Here is a 16,206-nt window from a genome sequence, read left to right as displayed (position 1 = left end):
ATTGAACAACTTTCAAACTAAGAATTTGACGCATAATATTTGGCCATGTGGAAGAGTACGTGAAACCCTAAAGGACTTGTTGTATATTTTGTCAGCATATATTTGTAAGTAACATTATTTACAGTGTATGAAAATTAAGCATAATGTTTTGTTATGTTATGATTGTTTGAGATGTGTCATATTTACGTAAGAAATTGTTCTTAGAAAAAAACATTTAAGATATATTTTATTTCTATTTTTTAAATTGTTATTGAAAATGTTGATTGCGTGATGAGTACTATTGAACTCACTGTTTCTAGTGAAATTCAATATATTCTGAGAACAGCAAAAAAGGAAAATGTAATACTTTAAAAATTATTTTGTGTTGTAAAAGATATAATGTAACTGTATTTTTTTATCTTCAACTGATGGTAATTTTATAATACATACTTTTTTTATTATTTATTATGGTTAAGGTTAGTGCAAGTAACTGTTAAAAATGGTCGATGGAATGTGCTTCAACCGAGCTGAAGTAACAAAATATGGATGGAGAAGTGTGTAAAGATGGTTTGTATCTTTCAAAGATATTTCAAAGAATTATATACTGAGTGTACCTGTCAGAACCCCTAAGTAATCATTGAATATGATAATGACTTATCTAAACCCTAGCTGGCGCAGGAGAGATGCAGAATCAGCAAAGAAACATACTTGGACTGCTTTAGTGTAACAGAGGAATTCTAGGATGGCCGCCTGAGGAAAGATGCGGTGGCTGTCTAGTTGTTTACTATACACCTGTGGGGAATCCTTGGTGAGGCGCGCGCTCCCTAACAAGTGCGCACATCCCCTAAGACGTTCCCGAGTTCAGACCCATTTTCAATTGCTCCATTGATATTCCAGAAGAGAAAGCACAAATATTTCTTAGAGAGTTAAAGAAGGTTACCGGTTAAACTTACCTTAGTTATAGTGCCCGCAACTAGACTTCAGCTTCCGAGTTGGAAGAAGCCCGCAAATTGCATAGCGGTTGATTTTTCCGTTGCGGCTCCTTCAGGGCAGACGAACTCAGAAGTGTCCAGCACCTGAAGAGCAGAGAGAACAAGAATCCTAAGTGAAACCTCATAGTTGACAAAGGTATATTCTTGGAAAATAATCGTATGACAAGTTACTGTGTGACTAAACTTACCTGACATTATAGACAATATTGAATGTACTCAGTCAATGTATTTTCACTAACCTAAAACAAGAAACGATAACATTCGTGATAAGCAAGGTCTTAATGGAAAAGAACACATTGAGTAAGGAATACCAGAAAGACTGGTCAATTAAGAAGGAGCATTAGTGAAAAACACAAGCTATTCAAGGATTGACAGAATAGATGGCAAGCAACTGCATAAAGAAAGGTTGGTAGAAGAATACAAGTAAATTAATAATATAAAAATTAGACAATAAACTGAGAGGCCTAGGTTAATGAATGTTATGTAATTATAGGTTATCAGCAGTGAGAAAATAAAGGACCACAAGCTAGGTTGCAGAAAAATACTAGAGGAGAGGCTAGTTCGAAAGACCAAGGAGTAGGTAATTACTAGTGTTTTTCTAAGTTATAGATAAGGAATAGAGATAGAGTAGGGTAGGTTATTAAATAATTCTTCTTTGTTAGTTTCCGTTATGTATCCATGTGAAGGGATTGTCTGTGAATAAAACAAGACAGCCAGAGAAAAGGTGCCAAGGAGGAAATGCATAGGCCGCGAGCTAGTCTCTTCTTCTTTATTATTTTTTCCCATGTCCCTTCTCCCATGTTTTTTTTTTAGAGATTAGATTAAAAAGTTTGGTATCTGGAGGATCCTGGAGGGGGTGTTGGGAAATAGCGTCATCTGTTCCTGTGCAAGTATTCGGTAAACGTTTCTGGGCTTACTGTTCCTGACAGTACCAGTGTTCTATACCTGTTGTTGTGAGTATTTTCGGCTTATATAAGGAATTACTGCTTCCTAATTATGTTAAAAGGTAAGTACTGGATAGGTTTTTAAGGGTTTATGTGTGTGAAAACACAAGAAGTATTCAAAAAGTAGTGTGATAATGATATCTAAATTAACACAGATACACAATGTTATTCTGGACAATCAATAGTATCTCTTGTATTTTACCAAAACACATTTACTATTTTGGAATGGGTAAGGTGAATAGACATATTCTACATGTTTTAGTACTGTATTTTACTATAACAGCCTGGGTCTTTTCCTATAGTCGTAAGGAGTGACTGGTTTCAAAATTTAAGAAAAGGTAAGAACAGGATATCCTTATAAGTAAATATATTTATATAACTTTGTAAAGTAGTAAAACTCCACTAAAGGAATGTTATTAGATAATGGTATTTATATAATATTTGTTGTAGGCAAAAATAGGTGAAAACGCTAGTTTTGTATTATATATTACGAAAAGTGATGAAATTAACTGTTTATATTTTTATACAAGGAGAAAGAACATAAAGGAAAAATTATGGAAAGAGAACAGCCTCATACTGAGGAGATTTTGGATATTACCATGAGTGTAATTGAAGAACTAATCGTATCAGTCACAGGCAATGAGAGTCAAGAAGGGGAAATTAGTGCTGCAGACATGAGCTATGATTTCGAAGATGAATGAATCAATCAATCAATCATGACGTTTGTATAGCGCACTACTCACCCGGAAGGGTTTCAAGGCGCTTGGGGGGAAGGGTCAGCTACTGCTCGAACAACCAGGTCTTGAGTTGTCTCCTGAAGGCGAGATGGTCCTGGGTCAGCCGAAGGTAAATGGGGAGGGAGTTCCATGTCTTGGCCGCCAGGTAGGAGAAGGATCTGCCTCCGGCGGTGACTCTTCGGATGCGTGTTACGGCAGTGAGGGCGAGGCTAGTAGAGCGTAGCTGGCGGGTGGGCGTGTAGAAGGTCAGATGGTCGTTGATGTACTTGGGGCCCAGGTCGTGGAGAGACTTGTGTGCGTGGGTGAGGAGCCGGAACGTGATCCTCTTGTTGACGGGGAGCCAGTGCATGTCCCCTAGGTGGCCGGAGATGTGGCTGCGTCGCGGGATGTCCAGGATGAGTCAGGCGGAGGCGTTCTGGATGCGTTGGAGTCTTTTCTGTAGCTTGGCTGTGGTTCCGGCGTAGAGGGTGTTTCCGTAGTCTAGTCGGCTGGTGACGAGTGCCTGGGTGACCGTCTTCCTGGTTTCGGTCGGGATCCATCGGAAGATCTTGCGAAGCATGCGTAGGGTGTGAAAGCATGATGAGGAGACGGCGTGACTTGTCTGGTCATCGAGAGTGAGGAGTCCAGGATGAAGCCCAGGTTGCGTGCATGGTCTGTCGGCTTGGGAGTGGTGCCCAGGGTGGGGGGCCACCAGGAATCGTCCCAGGCGGAGGGCGATGGTCCCAGGATGAGGACTTCCTTCTTGTCTGAGTACAGTTTCAGGCGGCTGTTCTTCATCCACTCGGCGACGTCTTTCATCCCTTCGTGTAGGCTGGTTCTGGCGGTGTCTGGGTCTCTGGTGAGGGAGAGTATCAGCTGGGTGTCATCGGCGTAGGAGATGATGTTGAGGTTGTGTTGGCGTGCGATGGCTGCAAGAGGTCTCATGTAGACGTTGAAGAGGGTGGGGCTGAGTGATGATCCTTGCGGAACGCCGCAGATGATTTTGGTGGCCTCGGATCGGAACGGTGGGATGCGGACTCTCTGTGTTCTTCTGGCGGGAAACGAGATGATCCACTCCAGTGCCTTCTCTTGGATGCCGATGTTGCTGAGGCGTTGAACTAGGGTGCGGTGGCAGACAGTGTCGAACGCTGCAGAGAGGTCCAGGAGGATGAGTGCCGCTGTTTCCCCGTTGGCGAGCAGGGCTCGGATGTCGTCGGTGGCTGCGATGAGGGCGGTCTCGGTGCTGTGGTTGGCTCTGAAACCGGACTGCGAGGGGTCGAGGGATCCGTTCGTCTCGAGAAAGGCGGCAAGCTGTCTGTTGACGATCTTCTCGATGACTTTAGCAGGAAAAGGGAGGAGCAAGATGGGGCGGAAGTTTATGAGGTCGGTGGGGTCCGCTGTTGGTTTCTTCAGTAGGGCGCTGAGCTCGGCATGCTTCCAGCTCTCCGGGAAGGTGGCGGTGTTGAAGGAGGTGTTGATGATGTTCCGGAGTTGGGGTGCGATGGTGGAGTCAGCCTTGTTGAAGACGTGGTGGGGGCAGGGGTCGGTTGGAGATCCGGAGTGGATGGTGTTCATCGTGCGGGTTGTGTCATCGGTGGTCACCGTGGTCCAGGTGCGGAGGGTGGTGGTGGGGGGCGTTGGTTCGACGGTTGGGTGCGTGGATGGTGCGCCGAAGCTGTTGTGGATGTCGGCGATCTTGCGGTGGAAGAACGAGGCGAGGGAGTCGCAGAGATCTTGTGACAGAGTGATGTCGTTATTGCCGGTGCTTGGGTTGGAGAACTCCTTGATGATGCTGAAGAGTTCCTTACTGTCGTGGGTGTTGTTGTTCAGTCGTTCCTTCAGTGATTTCTTCTTGGTGGTGCGGATAAGCTGGTGGTGCTTGCGGGTGGCGTGCTTGAGGGCGGTCATGTTGTCAGTGGTCCGGTCGAGGAGCCAGGTTTTCTCGAGGGTGCGGCACGTCTTCTTGGAGTCCTTGAGTTCGTCGGTGAACCAGGATGCCTTCTGCCTTCTTGCTTCTGGGTCTGCTGGGAGGGTTCTTCAGTGGTGCGAGGTCGTCGGCGCAGGTGGTCAGCCACTGCGTGAAGTTGCGGGCTGCTTCGTTGGGGTCCGTTGTGCAGGCGGGTGGGCTCTGGCTGAGGGAGGTGGTGAGCTGGTCGGCGGTGATCTTGCTCTAGCTTCTGTGGGGAACATGTTGCGGGTCGTGGTGGGTCGTGGTTCTTCTGAAGCTGAAGTGGACGCAGCTGTGGTCGGTCCAGTGGAGTCCAGTGGAGTGGCTGAAGGTGATGTGCCTGCTGGATGAGAAGACGGGATCAAGCGGGTGGCCGGCATAGTGGGTGGGGCTGTTGACCAGTTGCTTGAGTCCGAAAGCTTTGATGTAGATTTTCTTGAAGCATTAAATTATGTTGAAATTTTAGAACTAATTAATTCCAAAACTGGTAACGAGGGAAGTGAGCTGTATGAAATACCTTATGAACTTGTTTTGGAGGTCTGTTAAATTATGAGATGTTACAAGAATACATTTATTGTTTAAAAATAATAAAGATTTAAGCACTATCTACTAATATATTAATTGTACTAAAAGTGAAGCACTTATAGATTCAGTTATACATTCTTTAAATGTTTGTATTTATTTAAAATATGCAAAGTGGGTCTTAGGGTATGCATTGCTTAAAATCCCTATGGAGTATACATGCAGTCTTGTAGGCACCTGCAAACTTGTGTTTTATACCTTCAATTCCCCAGTCTGTATCCTTAGGCTTCCACCAAACACTCTGGCTCTGCCGTTTTAGTATTGTAGTGAGCCAGTCAGCAGTATGTTCTTTTCCATTGTACCTTGTTAAAACTGAAGCTGTAATAAATTTAGTGAGGAACTTTCTTTGCTGAACTGTAATGATCCACTCGCTATCTAGATATTCTTGGATTAAAACAGGCCTTAGCTCATAGACTGTTTCAAACCCCTATAGACTGTGCATGCACTGTTCTACACACCAGCAAACTTATGTTTTATACCTTCAATTCCTCAATGTGTATCCTTACACTTCCAGCAAACACTATCATACTACTGTTTCAGTATTGTAGTGAACCATATAGTAGAATGTGTTTATCTATACATTGTTGTAAAAGTAAAGCTGCTATGCATTCAGCCACAGACTCTGCTTGCAGAATTGTAATAATTCAGTAGGTACGTAAGTACTCTTGGTGCAAAGTGGGCCTTAGTGCATGGACTGCTTGAATCTTCTATAGACTATGCATGCATTGTTCTATGCATGTGCAAATTTACATTTTATATGTTCATTTCCCCAGTTTTTATCCTTAAACTTGCACGAAATACTCTGTCATTCCTGTTATAGTTTTGTAGTGAGTCAATAATCAGTGTGTAGTAATCCATTCACTACATTCAAACAGTATTCAGCAGATGTACAATAAATGGTACATCCCCAGAGATATGCCAGTTATTGTGCACTGTGACATCAACACCATGGATGCGCTGTATTTACAATGTGGTGTATTATGAGGCAAAAACGGTACAGATATGTGATGTATTTGTGTTGTGAAGGTGGCACATTGCTTGACTTGCGTTGGAAACATAATGAACCTCCAGCAATGTTCTTGGGGCCATATGCCTACAATGCTGTGTCAATCCTTACACCTGTTTCAAGCAGATGCAGGGTTCTGATGCAGCATAAGCATAAAAGTGACTGAATGAAATCTTATAGATTTCACTTAGTCACTTTTAGGAGGCGTTCCTGCACCAGAAGACCTCCACACACCCCCCCCCCCTGTGCAGGAAAGCATCCTTCTGGCGCAGGGCTTTACAATGTGATGCAACTTCCACATGCATGTCATTGTGAATACCACACACTATGGCACATCTTTAGCACGACTGCTGCATCACAAAAGTGATGCAACAGATGTGTAAAAGAGGCACAAGGGCGTTGTAAATCCGTTCCTAACATACAAATTCACCCAGGTAGTTTGTCTAGTAGTGCAAATTGAAGCATAGACTTGTAACATATTTATATGGATATGTTACATTCAAGTGCTTCGGAAGTACTACACTATACTATAAATACCTTATAGATTTATGCTGTAGCACTTCCTTATAGTTCTGCAGTTTCACATTCACCATACAGTAGTAATGTATTCATTCATTCATTTATAACCTACACATTCATTCTGACAAACTTTTACAGACTTACATTGAAATATAGTTCTTTCTTTGAGCAGTGTAGGTAGTTTTAAAAAGAAGTGTTTTTTTGTGTTTTTAGTTTTCTATTTTTTTTATTTTTTGAACAAATTTTTTTGGGGGAAAACTAAAAAAATAGAACAGGAACTCAAAAAGTGTCCAACAGGAACAAAATGGAATGTGAAAAAAAGTAATGCCGATGACAGCGATGCTCACGCTTCCTGCATTTTATGAGGTCGATGGACTGTTCCCCGTAACATAAAAGTTTGTCACAATAAATGGAGAGGATTTTAACTTCACTAAAATAATGATCGATCTGTGGTTGTGGACTGCTTTCCACAGGTGGTGCAGTTGATGTACTTGCTACACTAGCAGGTGTATCCCATTGCGACCTCTGTGTTGCAACTCTTGCAAAATTGTTGGGGTGCAAGGTCTTCACATGCTGCACCATAGTTGCAGTTCCAATTGAATATTTTTTTGCAGGATTGACCCTGGAAAGTGTAGTTTAGCAAATTTTACAGGTCACAAGAGGTGCATTCACGCTTTTTTCCCCTTCAGTAAATTGTCCATCAGAGGAGTAGCTGAAAGATGAGTCCATAGGTGTTGTCATCGTTCTAATTTGACAGGCTTCAGAGAAGAGATACTTCTTCTTAGAAAATCAAAGTAGAATGATTTAAACAGGAGAGATCTTTCTAGAGTTGGAATAGGAAGTGTTATGAAGAAATCCAATGGCTTTGCATAATTGTTATTAAAAGTAATATATGATCATTTTAAGTAATAAAAAACTAGTTTCATGATTATCCCAGATAATGTCTTCCCTTAATATGTAAATTAAATACATAAATATATGTTTTTGAACAATTAGAAACGTTCGCGCCGTACGCGTACGCGACACCGTACATGACATCACAAGGAAGTGTAGATGCGAAGCCTAAAGTCAAAGTGCATTTGTGACGTGTATGCGCAGAGTATAAATTACTGTACAAAGTATAGTGCAATCACCGTACGCGTATGGTAAGATTACCCCCCCCCCCAAAAAGGAGTTATATAGAATTTATTTTTAATATTTTGAAAGAAAAATGTAATTAATAAACGAATCATTTTTGAATTTTATTAATTTACATTAAGAATATGAAATATAACTTTAAAAAAAACATAAATGTTTACACTAAAAATGTAGGAAATTAGTATAAAAAGAAACATATATAATAATTAATACATTTAAAAATGATCATTTACAAAACCTTATAAATTCACTGAGAAAACAGAGGTTTCACACATGTTATAGTTAGGAATTAGCGTTTAAAAAACCTTAAAAATTCACGCGAGTTATAGTGATCTCAACTAACTATAACGGGGAAATTTCAATGGTTTTGAATGAGTGAAATGTCTAGCTCACTATAACCTGTGTGAAACCTATGGGTTTTTTACTGAATTTCTAAGGTTTTTAACGTGACTGAAACCAATGTTTTTTTCAGTGAATTTCAACGGTTTTGTAAATGATAATTTTTAAATGTATTAATTGTTATATTTTTTATATGGATTTACTACATTAGTTTAAATTATTTATTTTTATATATTTCATTTTTTAAATTACATTGCATATTTTTTATATAATTTGAAAAAAATATATATTTTTAAATATTTAAATTGTATATTTTCTTTTTTTTAATGTATATATATTTTATATATCAGGCAACAATTTCCTATGGAAGGAAATTCAAGTTACTGGTAAGTACAGTTAAATTTACTTTTCAGGAATAGTAGTGAGCTGAAAGATGCAGCACTCAGGTCACTCCTGATAACAGGTGAGTAAATCGGAATTGGCAGTTCGGCTGATTTTAAAGGAATTTTTTTTAAGTTCCAAAATTCGACACTTAAAAATATTTCCAAGTGAAACCAGTCAATGTTAGCCTATGGAAGGAAGTTCAAGTTACTGTAAGTATGGTTAGAATTACTTTTCAGGATCAGTAGTGCCCTCAAAGATGCAGCACTGATGTTTCTTGTGATAACAGGTGAGTACATCGGAATTCATAGTTCGGCAGAATTTACAGGAATATTTTGCTCAATAGTGAAGGAAGGGGGCAGGGACTGAGATAACATGTGTGCAAATACGCCCTGTGGCGTGTTTTAGATTGAGTAATTAATTCCTCTTCAATCCTGAGGTCCCCTGTGAGCCAACAAGCCCACTAGGTACCTTCAGCATGCGCCAGGCAGCTGTGTTGCAGAGAGGTATTCAAAGGGAACGCTTCTTTTTACAACACTCTGCAACACAGCTCTGTGGCGCTTACTGGAGAAACCTGTTGGACTAGTTACCCCCTAGAGGACCTCTGGATTGAACAGGAATTAATTCCCCAACTTAAAACACGCCTCAGGGCATGTTTGCACTCACATCACCTCAAGCCCCTCCCCCTACCTTCACCACTGTGCAAACACACCCTGTAGAGTGTTCTAAGTTGGGGGATTAAGTCCCCTTGCATACTGGGGTCCCTAGGGGCCAACTAGCCCACCAGGAACCTCCAGTATGCACCAGGAGACTACGTTGCAGAGAGGTGTAATGAGGCCATGCTCCTTTTTACACCTCTCTGCAACGCAGCCCCCGGGAACGTTTGCAGAGGGGGACGAATTTACCTTGTATACTGGGGGTCCCTGAGGGTCCAACTAGCCCACCAGGAATCTCCAGTATGCACCAGGGGGCTGCATTGCAGAGAGTGTAATGAGGCCACGCCCCTTTTTACACCTCTCTGCAATGTAGCCCGCTGGTGCTTTTTTAGAGGGGTTACTAATTCCCCTTGCATACAGGGGGTCCCTGGGGGCCAACTAGCCCACCAAGAGCCTCCAGTATGCGCCCGGGGGCTGCATTGCAGAGAGGTGTAAAATAATTACTTTGCCCCAGGGGTGGCAGTCCCCAGGACAGTGTGGGGGGGATTGGGGCCCCCCACACTTCATTTTCACTATGCCCCCCGGATTCGGTCCCCACCGGGGGGTGATTTGAAAAAAAGGAGACTGTTTTTTTTGCGGGGTACGCGTAAGTACGCATACGTACGCGTACCCCATGATTTTTAAAAAAAATGTTTTAAAAAAATGTTGTCCTTGGGGGTACTTGTGGGACCTCCTGAGCAGGCCTAGGGGGTCAGGGTGTTTCTACGCTGCCCCCTTTTCTTTGTTTTCACCATTGTTTCCCCGTTTTCTTGTGCCTCAGTCTACCGAGGTACAAGATGGCTGCCAACACTTCCTGGTTGAGTGTTGACAGACAGTTGACAGCCAACTGCATGGGGAAAACATGTTTTGGAACCCCCCTTTTTTCTCAGCTCCCGCTTTACAAATCATCCCCAAACGTTCAGGGAAGGAGCGGAGCAGAGCAGGCCATTTTATCTAGAGAAATTTGCAAAGATTCATCCAGCGGCGCCAAAGTTATTCCAAATAGAATGTTGCGGATTTCCTATGGAAACTAGGTCCTAATATATATATATATATATTACCTACTGGCGGTCGCCAGTAGGTACATATAGTTAGGATTTTTTCTCTATGGGATTTTTGAAAATTCTATGTCTAATAACTTTGGCGTTTGTGGACGGAATTGGCTGAAATTTTCAGGAAAATGGATCATTTTGTTTCTGAGCAGCCCCTGAAAATTTGGGGGGGGTTCGTCAAGGGGGGGCCGATAAAAAAGGGGGGTCCCAAAACGTGTTTTTAACATTGAGTTTTCCATAGGGCGGTTGGCCTCACTTTTAGCCCGAACGGCTGAATGGATTTACACGAAACTTGGCAAAATTGTAGGGACTGGTAGCCCGATGTGCCTTTGCTAGGTCTCAATATATGTGCTCCAGTGGATTTTGAGAAATTAACGTTCAAAAAAAGATATATATCTGTAACAGCGGACCGGGCAGCGCTCCAGTTCGCGTACTTTTCGCGTTACGGAGCTTTGTGAAGCGAAGCTGATTGGTTCTCCGGCGTCTGTAAACATTCCAAACAGTCCGTAGCGGCCGCCATCTTGTCTCTCGGTAGGATCGAGAGACAAGAGGAGGCCAAAGCGAAGGGGCAAATGACCATAAGGGGGCATAGTAGATCCTCCCTGACCCCCTAGGTTTGATGTGGAGGTTTTAAAAGGGCCCCGCGGGCCAAAAAAAAATAAAAATAATAATAATCGAACGGCTGAATGGATTTGCACGAAACTTGGCAAAATATTAGGGACTGGTAGCCCGATGTGCCTTTGCTAGGTCTCAATATATGTGCTCCAGTGGATTTTGAGAAATTAACGTTCAAAAAAAGATATATATCTGTAACAGCGCTCCGCTTCGCGTACTTTTCGCGTAACGGAGCTTTGCGAAGCTGATTGGTTCTCCGGCGTCTGTAAACATTGCAAACAGTCCGTAGCGGCCTCCATCTTGTCTCTCGGTAGGATCGAGAGACAAGAGGAGGCCAAAGCGAAGGGGCAAATGACCATAAGGGGGCATAGTAGATCCTCCTTGACCTCTTAGGTTTGATGTGGAGGTTTTAAAAGGGCCCCGCGGGGAAAAAAAAATAAAAAATAATAATAATCGAACGGCTGAATGGATTTGCACGAAACTTGGCAAAATTGTAGGGACTGGTAGCCCGATGTGCCTTTGCTAGGTCTCAATATATGTGCTTCAGTGGATTTTGAGAAATTAACGTTCAAAAAAAGATATATATCTGTAACAGCGCTCCGCTTCGCGGAGATAAAATTATCTCTGTATTACCTAGCTGTTGCTAACACCAGTTAGCGACCACTAGTAGGAGATAGCGACCATCTTGGGCCCCACTTTGCATGTCAGTGATATTTATCACTAATGACATGCAAAGTGGGCATGCCAAGATGTTAGCGACTGGAAACAGTCGCTAACATCGCTATCTCCTATTACCAACTTTTGGAGATATTCGCGCTAAGCGCGAATATCTCCAAAAGCTACCACCTGCCCTGAGCAGTTCTTAGCCATGTTATCCAATGGGAGGTGGATAACATGGCTAAGAGCATTAGCTCGGTAATGCATGAATATCGCTGACTTTTCAGCGATATTAATGCATTGCGGTCGTTTTTTATCGCATTTGCGATAAACCTTGATAATAGCAAGGTTTATCTGCGATAATTTCTGACGATGCTTAGCGGTACAAAATTTGTTGCTAAGCATCGTTAGGGATAAATATCGCTTAACTTTGGTAATATGCCCCAACGTCTGTTAACGTTCGATTCGAAGGAAATCAGGAAGTGTTGAAAAACATTGTCTGCGCCATCTTGCCTTTTTTCAAATGCCACACTTTTGTCGTGCACGGCAGTCATTTTAGATGCCTTGACCAGACCCACTCTCTGCACGCTGTCGATCCTTAGCATGGCTCCCCACCCTCGCAAGCATCTCCCCCAGGCACTGGTCACCCCCGCTCTCTGTCTTATGCATGGGTAATAAACCTCCCCCCATCTGCGCTGCTCTTCCCTGAGAATCACACCCTGTGCCCGCCCGACACCTCCCTTTCGCCCTATTCACTACCGCACCCTCTGACACTCCTTTTCCTCTGTGTCCGATTGTCCAGGCCGGTCCTAGGCTATCAGCTAGCCCTGCAGATGTAGTTTATGGCCCCAGCTGTAAAGAATCACCCCTCTTCAAAGGAGTTATAGTAGATCAAGGCCCACACTCGATGAGATCCGTCACAGCACACGCGTTCCTACTATCTGAAAACCATCCTGTATTGTGATTGGGGAGGGGACCGAGCCTGAAGCGGAAGATTCCAGGGATGACTCTTTGTACATCAAAGTTTTTACAATTATGTGTCACATTAAAAATATATAGCACTCCAACAAAGTAGTAGGATTAAAAAACTTTAATAACTTATAAATATATACAACAAAACAAAAACAGTAAAAACATTTAAACATTTTTAGGGAAAAAGAAGGAAGTAGCGGTCGGTTGTGCGAATAGTCCCAACGCAGCACAACGTCCAGATTTCTGGACGGCACCCAGGTGATGTTGCCTGGGTGCCGCACTGATTTCGGTATCCGGCGTGGGGCGTCGCGGGGGGTGGGTCATCAGTAGTGGTCTGTTGTGTGAATAGTTCCAAGGCAGCAGAACGATGGCACCAAGGTGATGTCCAGTAAGTTGCCGCCCTCTGAATAACGGCGTGGGGCGCCCCGGGGGGGGGGGGAGGCGGCGTGAACGGGCCTCTCCAGGTAGAGTCTCGTCTGTTGTAGTGGGGCGCCCCTTTACCGTTTCAGTTGCCATTCCGTCCGCTTTTGGTCCACTGTGTCAAAAGCCGCAATTCAGCTGAGTTGTGCCCACTCTTGCGGTGCAGCGATAGGCGGCTGTCACAGGACTCTCAAAATGGCGGCAGGCTCTTTCCTTTTTGGGCGTGGTCCACTGAAATGGCCCTGGGACACCTTGGAAATCAGACGCTTGTCTGCTAGGTCTTGAACCCCATTCTCGAACGCGTCCCCTCCGCCTTGAGGATTCAACAAAAGTTTTGGGGGCCCCCGACTCCTGCAGGCTTCTGGTGGGGAGCGGCTGCCATGATTGCTCGCGGAATGACCACGACGGAGCCACGAGATGGTGGTGCTTTCATGCTGACGCCAGCTTCAGTCTGAAACATCCAGAAACAAGGTGGGGCTTTCATCGTTTGGGAAAAAAAAAAGTTTTCATCCAATGAAAAGTGTTATTTTTAGGTCATATGATCAAGCCTTCCATCATTAGGAAACCAAAAGTAAAATGAACCAATGAAAAGTTTTATAAACAAGTCACATGACCTGTTATGCGGCATAGGGTATAAAATGCGGAGAAAATACGTTGGCACGTGAGGCGGCGTCAGTAGCGGACCGATGAGCGAATAGGCCGAGGCAACACAACGCGCCAAGATCCGGATGGCACCGAGGTGGTGTCCAGCAAGTTGCAGCACTGGTGTGGCCATCCTACAATGCTGAAAGTCGGCGTGGGGCGCCCCGTTGGTCTGTGAGTTCGCGTCAGTAGCGGACCGATGTGCGAATAGGCCGAAGGCAGCACAACGCGCCAAGATCCGGATGGCACCGAGGTGGTGTCTAGTAAGTTGCCGCACTGGTGTGGCCATCCTACAATGTTGAAAGTCGGCGTGGGGCGCACCGTTGGCCTGTGAGATGGCGTCAGTAGCGGACCGATGTGCGAATGGGGCCAAAGGCAGCGCAACAATATTTTCCGAATAGAAGACACCACTGGCCGCTGAGATGCCAAGATCCGGATGGCACCGAGGTGGTGTCTAGCAAGTTGTCGCACTGGTGTGGCCATCCTACAATGTTGAAAGTCGGCGTGGGGCGCCCCGTTGGCCTGTGAGATGGCGTCAGTAGCGGACCGATGTGCAAATGGGGCCAAAGGCAGCGCAACAATATTTTCTGAATAGAAGACACCACAAGGCGCTGAGATGCCAAGATCCGGATGGCACCGAGGTGGTGTCCAGCAAGTTGCAGCACTGGTGTGGCCATCCTACAATGCTGAAAGTCGGCGTGGGGCGCCCCGTTGGCCTGTGAGTTCGCGTCAGTAGCGGACCGATGTGCGAATAGGCCGAAGGCAGCACAACGCGCCAAGATCCGGATGGCACCGAGGTGGTGTCTAGTAAGTTGCCGCACTGGTGTGGCCATCCTACAATGTTGAAAGTCGGCGTGGGGCGCCCCGTTGGCCTGTGAGATGGCGTCAGTAGCGGACCGATGTGCGAATGGGGCCAAAGGCAGCGCAACAATATTTTCTGAATAGAAGACACCACTGGGCGCTGAGATGCCAAGATCCGGATGGCACCGAGGTGGTGTCTAGCAAGTTGTCGCACTGGTGTGGCCATCCTACAATGTTGAAAGTCGGCGTGGGGCGCCCTGTTGACCTGTGAGATGGCGTCAGTAGCGGACCGATGTGCGAATGGGGCCAAAGGCAGCGCAACAATATTTTCTGAATAGAAGACACCACAAGGCGCTGAGATGCCAAGATCCGGATGGCACCGAGGTGGTGTCTAGCAAGTTGCCGCACTGGTGTGGCCATCCTACAATGGTAAAAGTCGGCGTGGGGCGCCCTGTTGGCCTGTGAGATGGTGTCAGTAGCGGACCGATGTGCGAATGGGGCCAAAGGCAGCGCAACAATATTTTCTGAATAGAAGACACCACTAGGCGCTGAGATGCCAAGATCCGGATGGCACCGAGGTGGTGTCTAGCAAGTTGCTGTACTGGTGTGGCCATCCTACAATGCTGAAAGTCGGCGTGGGGCGCCCCATTAGCCTGTGAGATGGCGTCAGTAGCGGACCGATGTGCGAATGGAGCCAAAGGCAGCGCAACAATATTTTCGGAATAGAAGACACCACAAGGCGCTGAGATTCGGTTACCACCGAGGTGATGTCTAGCAAGTTGCCGCACTGGTGTGGCCATCCTACAATACTGCTCCGAATAACGGCGTGGGGTGCCCGAAGGGGGGGGGGTAGGCGGCGTGAACGGGCCTTCCTAGGTGGAGGCTCGTCTGCTGTAGTGGGGCGCCCCTTTACCGTTTCAGTTGCCATTTAGCTGAGTTTCGGCCGCTCTTGATGCTACAGCGACAGGCGGCTGCAACAGGACTCTCAAAATGGCGGCCTGTTCTTTGGATTTGGGCCTGGTCCACTAAAATGGCCCTGGGACACCTTAGAACTCGGACGCTCGAATTTTTTTTCCTTTCCTCTACATGCAAAAAAAGGTAAATGCCCGGTACGTTACACGCTTCATCTGCCACGATGTACTCTCCAGAGGAACCGAAAAAATATATAGTTATGGTAACTATACCATGCATCGTCATATGGAGAGGTGGCACCAATTAATTATAGTGCTGCATAAAAGAGAGATTTGGAGGAGAACCCCCGACCTGCCAGTACATTCATCAAAGAAGTGGCACTGACAGCATCAGAGGCAAAGAAACGGTCCCAAATATTTAGAAGAACTTTGGAAAGATTAAAATGACATGTTTAGATTGTGGCAAATTAATTTCATGTGGACAGATGAGTGTTACTCTAATAAATACAGCATATGAACATCATCATAGTCGATGGTTGGTAGAGACATTTTGACTATATCCTGGACCTGCCCGTCCTCGCCCAAAATGGCGCCGGAATAAATGGTACTCGTAACTCCTTGTTGTGTACTGGTTGCACAACCTTGATATCACGAGATACGTATGCAGTTTTGAAGCACATGGCGGGCGGGGACGAGAATAGATTGAATATTTCGACATCTCTATTGATATTAAGTTCTGATGTGTTATTGATTACTGTACTATTGAAAGTTCGAATTAACGTCACCCATGGTACTTGCCCGCAAATGTATATCTAGATAATTTTATTGTAACTGGCCCTGTCGTATTTTAATTATAAAATGTACGTCCACCGATTCCGCAACTGTTAGACACCTTAGT

This window comes from Lissotriton helveticus, chromosome 6, assembly GCF_964261635.1.
Source record: "Lissotriton helveticus chromosome 6, aLisHel1.1, whole genome shotgun sequence".
In the NCBI taxonomy this organism is placed as follows: domain Eukaryota; kingdom Metazoa; phylum Chordata; class Amphibia; order Caudata; family Salamandridae; genus Lissotriton; species Lissotriton helveticus.
The sequence above is the reverse complement of the archived record's forward strand: the minus strand, read 5'-3'. Positions refer to the sequence as shown.